Genomic DNA, 6,244 nt, shown 5'->3' with positions numbered 1-6,244 from the left:
GTCAATTACCTTGTCATCAGAAAAATATGACCTGATGAATTTTTGATTTGAGAAATTCATTGAAATATTCTTTGTAGTCTAAGGATGTGAGTTTCCTTTTTTTCCCCTCCTCTTTCCCTGTTTGGTAATTATTACATGGACATTTAAATGTAAGTTATATATTCTCTTGTAGATACAAAGTGTATTGTGCATCCATAGATTCAGCCTTAAAATCTCATTCAATTTCTCCTTGTCGTTATCATTTTTTAATCTATGTACTCTACGGAAGGTTGAGAGATGTATCAGTTGCGCAGAACAGTTTTTTTTTTCACATTTGCCTTATACTTCTTACAGTTTAGAAGGACTGTAAAAGTGTGAAAGCAAAAAAGAAGAAAGTTTGTAGCTAGAGTATGAGAATCATATAATGTATCTGGTTGTTTCTTGTTGCAAATACTACAGGAAAAGCAAACTCAAACTGACAAACAACATAGGGGCTATATATGAGCTCATACAGTTGTGAAGTTCAGAGAAAAGACAGCCTTTCAACGCGCTTCAATGAGGCGAGGCCCCTGCCATCCTCTCAGTCGGGCTGTCCTTCATCTATCAGTGTCATCTTCAGGCTGGATTTCCTCATGGTAATGATATGGAGGAGGCAGTTCGAGGGGTGACATCTGCAGTTGGTGCCATCCAAAGGGGGAGAGGATCTGTCTGGATCCCTCACTTTCTGTAAAAATCCCAGAATTTCACATGATAGCACTGTCTGGCGTCAAGTGACCACATCTTACAGTCATTAGGTTGGGGTTGGTATGTACTCATTAACTTCATCCAGTTTCCATGCTCTGCTTACAGGCTAGAGTAGCATCTCCCCGAACCTCATGGAGCCCCTCTGGATATCAGGGACTGTGGGGAAGGACAAAAGGGGAAACTCATCTCTAGTCAGCAGCAAATTCCTTGTCTGCTGATGCTCGGCCTCACACTGGCACTTTTATACTCTGCTTTATATCTAAGGGAGCTGGAAAGGCCATTTTCCAGAATCCACTGACTACCAGTTTCCTGTGTTGTTCTACCAACGGAAGGCACTTATATGCAAATAGAAAGAGGGAGGGAGAACGTGATTCTTTTCCTGTTCCTGCCTTTGGCAGCTGTGGAGTATGTGACTGCTGGTGGCCATGAGTTTCTTGGTTCCTGCAGACTCAGGGAGCGTACGGGGTCCTGCCTTCCTACTGTAGTCCATACAGAAGTGCTCCAGCAGCCTTGCGGAGCTGGTGAATATGCTCCTGAGAACATCAATAAACCCTCTGCTCCTCCATCCTTAGGAGAATTAGGGAGTTTCTGCAGTTACTGATTTCAGGGTATCCTGATCTTTTTTTGGGTCCTCCAGTTTTATAATACCTTTGCAGCCAATTCACTGCATTAAATTCCCTTTGTTTGAAATGCCTAAGCTGGTTTTTATTTTCCAAACTCGACCCTAACTGATACACCACTGTGAAAAATATCTCGTTTTTAGGATATAATTGTATTAAACTGATCATTGATATGCACATAAGTCCATAAATAAATAAATAAAGATTGAAATATGCATGATTATAAAACCATTTAATGTTGATTTCCTAAACCCTAACCATTTTGAGGAAAATGTGGCATTGCAAAACATATTTGCTGCCCGTATAACTGTAAGCTACTTCCTTTCCATAATAGGGTGCACTGCGTGTCAGTTTTACTAAAACAATAATCTAGCTTTAAAATAATAAACGATTCTGTCAATAAATAAAATAGAACATTTCTTCTTATCTTTTAATACTATGCTCAATGAGGTCATGTCTAATGAAACAAGCATGGTCTTTGGACATACTATAATAGCTAATATTGTCAATTGAAGACATCTAAAAATCAATACTCACATCATATACATGCACAATCAGGGTTAGGAAAGGCATGCTTGCCTTTATAGTCCAACTATAAAATCCTACTCAGTGACTATTTTGTATTGGGCCATTTCCCAGGCATACAACTTTCATAATTCAGTTGCAACTTCTGGGGCTGCAGGAGAAATACTAAGAACCAGTCACAGAGAACATTGATTATCACATTAGGTAAAGAAAAAACTTAAACAAAACTGTCTACTCTACTATTATTTACAACGGAATCCTGCTAGAAAAGTATATATTATTTGATTACTGTAAGTAGAACAACAGCAAATGGTAGGACAAAGACCAAGCTATGTATCAGCAACTGGAGCAAAATCTTCAACTGAAATGGAAAAGTTGAAGTTCTAAAACTTTCCCTTGGCTTTGTTTCTATTCATCTGCTAGCTATAATGTCGGGTGCATTCCTGAATCTGGTTTGTTCTGCTTCCAGACACATGAGAAAGTTGTGTGCACAGTTATCAGATGATTGCTGGCATGTGGGAAGAAATCTAGCTTAGGGCTGGTGCACGAAATACTCCCAGACTATTCTAGACTAAGCTGGAAATAATGTTCTCAAACTTTTTGGCCTCGGGATCCCTCTATACTCTTAAAAACTATAGCAGGCTCAAAAGAACTGTTGTTTATATATGTTAATCTATCAATACTTACCAAACTAAAACTGAGAACTGTTTAAAATATTTATTAATTCATTAAATTCACTAAAACAAATTCAATAATTAAAATCAATTTATTAAAAACAATAAGCCCATTAATGTTAACATAAGTACATAATTATTTTCTAAAAAATAACTATATACCCCAAAACAAAGTTAACTTAGTGTGAAGAGCAGTATTATTTTATGTTTCGCAAGTCTAATGCTTGGCCTAATTAATACAGCCAAATTCTAATATCCACTTCTACATTCAATCTGTTGGTACATTATACATCATATAGCCTCTGGAAAACTCCACTGTACAAAAGAGAAAAAGGGAGAAAAAAGTGATAGAGAACGAGAAAGAGAGAGAAACAAGGCAGCTAGATTCTTTGTATGTATTATTGTCCAAGTAACTTTCATCTCTGGGACCCTCTGAAAGGATGTCAAGGACCCCCAGAGAACCCTAGAAAACACTTTGAAAACCACTGCCCTAGACTGGCTACATCCATGGTTTTCAACACATTTTTCACTATAACACGTGATTTTTCTCAAGCAGGTTTTCGTGGACATCTTCAGATACTAACTAAACAGAACGAATATTTTGACCAGCAAATAACACCAAACATTTTTATGTGTTGGGAGGGCAGTATGGGGAGGAGGGGGTGCCTGGAGGAGATGTGGGGTATTCATGAACACATTTTATATACTGTGGGAAATAGAAGGATACGAAGAATGAGCAACCGCTAGCAGTCTTTTGCAACTCTCTTATCTTTGATTCAATGAAGCAAAATAGAATACCAATGATAATAACATTATTATAGAGATACCTTGAATCTGTTACGCTCTGGTTTATTTCTTTAAATAAACCACTGGAAAGTTTAGGCATTTTTACAATGACTGGAAACCAATTATGTTTCAAACAATTCTGACAATATTGAGAGGTGCTGTCCTGTATTACTTAGAGATAGAAACTCATATTATCTTTTAGGTGGCTGGTGGAGGTGACTGCATACTATTCCATACATTCAATTTTCTTCTCTATATACTATCGCTGACAAATAACAACAAGTTTTTATTCATTTCTATTTTATTTAGTATATAAATGTGTGCACACATATTCGCTCAATCATTCAACATATATTTACAGAGAGCCTCTCTGAATGTGTCAGGTACTATTCTTGGAAGTTGGAATATAAAATAGAACACCAATTCTTGACCTTGAGAGACACATGTTCCAGTGTGGAGAAACACAATAAATATAAATAAGCAAACTAAGTCGTCCCTTACATTGTGGGAAGTATCAGAGAGAAACGGGGAGAGGAATAATAAATATTGGGAGTGGGAGAATGTCACAATTTAAAATGGGGTGGCAAGCAGAGGCCTGACTGAAAAGACAACATCTGAGCCCAGACAGAGGGAGGACGCCACTCGGGGGAAGAGCATTCCAAGGAGAGGAGACAGCAACTGCAGAGACTGAGGCTGAGAGATTGCATAGAGTGTTTTTGGACCACAAAGCTAAGCAAGCAGTTTGTGAGGTCAGGGAGTTAATGAGGGGAGAGTCTTAGTGCCATTGTTAAGGACTTTGGTTTTTACTTTGTTTTGGGAAGCCATGGGAGACTCTGAACGGAGATGTGGTATGATCTGACTTCCTTTTTAATAAGTTTACTTTTGTCTCTGTGTTGAAAATAGACTCAAAGGAAAGCAAGGACAGAAGCAAGAAAATCAGTTCCTGGGCTACTGCAATAATCCAAACAGGAGACAGTAGGAGCAGTCAGTAGTTGGATTCTGAATGTGCTTCCTAGGAAGAGCCAACAGATTATTTGCAAATGGATATGGGACATAAGAGAAAGAGAGAAATCAAAGTTAGGTTTGGCCAAGGAAAGATGGAACTATTCACTGAATGACTAACATTATGGGTGTGGGTGAGAGACAGAGTCTGAGGCCTGGAAGGGCATTTAAGTGGGATTCCTGTTAACTGACTCTTGTTTTGCAGACAGATGTATAGATAGACAGATATAAATTCTAATATTCATTAGAAAACTTGTTCTAAGTATATGCCTAGAACAACTGAAGAGCTGTAAATTACTTTTCCTAAATTAAAAACATTGATGGATCAGGAAACACCTGTGTTCCGATTCCTGGCTTTATCTGGAACAAGAAAGTCTCTTAGCAAGTCATTTAACCATGTTACGTCTATTTCTTAATTGATAAAATGAAGAACTGTACTAGGTGAACTCTTACAGTCCCTGCCTGTTTCTGTAAAATGGGAATAACAATAGTACCTACCTCATAGTTTATTATAAGCTAATAAACGCACAGCACTTAGAACAATGTCTTGCAAAATGTAGTTAATGTTAGTATATCTTCAAGTTGGAATGAAGTATATACACATTTTTGCTATTATCTGTTCTTAGACTGTATAGGATTGAGGGGTAAAACTGGAAGGCTATGAGAGCATAAAGATAGGGGATTAAATTTAAATCTGTAGAACATACATCTCAGTATCACTACTTTTACAAAAGTTAGAAACAATTATATTGTTTTTGCTTATAGGAGTAAGCATCGTTGAGCTAGATGGCACTGTTCAAGATTGGTTACATATCCATATCTATGAATAAGGACATTAAAATAAATTGTCTACAGAGGAATAAAAGAAAATGCACATATTTCTATACATATAAAAACACTTAAAAATTTCCCACCTTGAATAAACAGTTTATGAGAGCTCAAAATGCCAGAGCATCGCAAGTAAGGTAATACTGGCAAGACAGAAACAGACTCAGACATAGGATACAAACTTGTGGCCAAGGCAAGGGGGGTTGGGGGGGGTGGGAAGGGACAGACTGGGAGTTCAAAATTTGTAGATATTGACAGGCATATGTAGAATAGATAAACAAGATTATACGGTATAGCAAAGGGAAATATATACAAAATCCTGTGGTAACTCACGGAGGAAAAAAAGTGTGACAATGAATATATGTATGTTCATGTGTAACTGAAAAATTGTGCTCTACACTGGAATTTGACACAACATTGTAAAATGACTATAACTCAATAAAAGATGTTTAAAAAAAAGAAAATACTGGCAAGGAATGTTAAAATATAAACTCTTTTAAAGACAAAAAGCATGCTCTTCCACTTCTTTATTTTACTACAAAATATGAAAATATAATCAGTTCCAAAAGTACAATGCAAGCACTGAAATGAAATGGAGGATATTGCCAGAATTTTGATGTTTAAAACCACACGCATTTAACCAAATCAAGCTATATCTTTAGTTTCAGATTGTTATGCTGATTAATCTCTTCCACTAGCTTCCTACGCCCTAAAGTCTAAGAAAAATGGGCCCAAAAGGGAAGTAAGCAGCATTTTTTCCCGATTAAATTGCTCAATCATTCAGAAAGTGAATAAACTGGAACTGCCTAGTGGACTTTCTTTTCTTTTCTCTTCTTTTTGAAAAAGAACAAGCAGTTTTGCCAAGGGCTCTTCTCTCCAAAATCCAGCTAGGCACCCAAGGGCTTCCTCTGGGTCTCGAAGCTGGATTTCTGAGCAGCACCACCTACTGGTCATACAAGCGTCTTACTTCTTCGGCCCCAAAACTCTCTCTGATGGACCTGCATTCTTTCAGAATTCTTCGGCACATAATTATAAGTAAGGCAAAATGTAAAGCAGTTAGAAGCACCCAAACAGCGAAACTGCACG

This window comes from Camelus dromedarius, chromosome 6 (assembly GCF_036321535.1).
Source record: "Camelus dromedarius isolate mCamDro1 chromosome 6, mCamDro1.pat, whole genome shotgun sequence".
Taxonomy (NCBI): Eukaryota; Metazoa; Chordata; class Mammalia; order Artiodactyla; family Camelidae; genus Camelus; species Camelus dromedarius.
The sequence above is the reverse complement of the archived record's forward strand: the minus strand, read 5'-3'. Positions refer to the sequence as shown.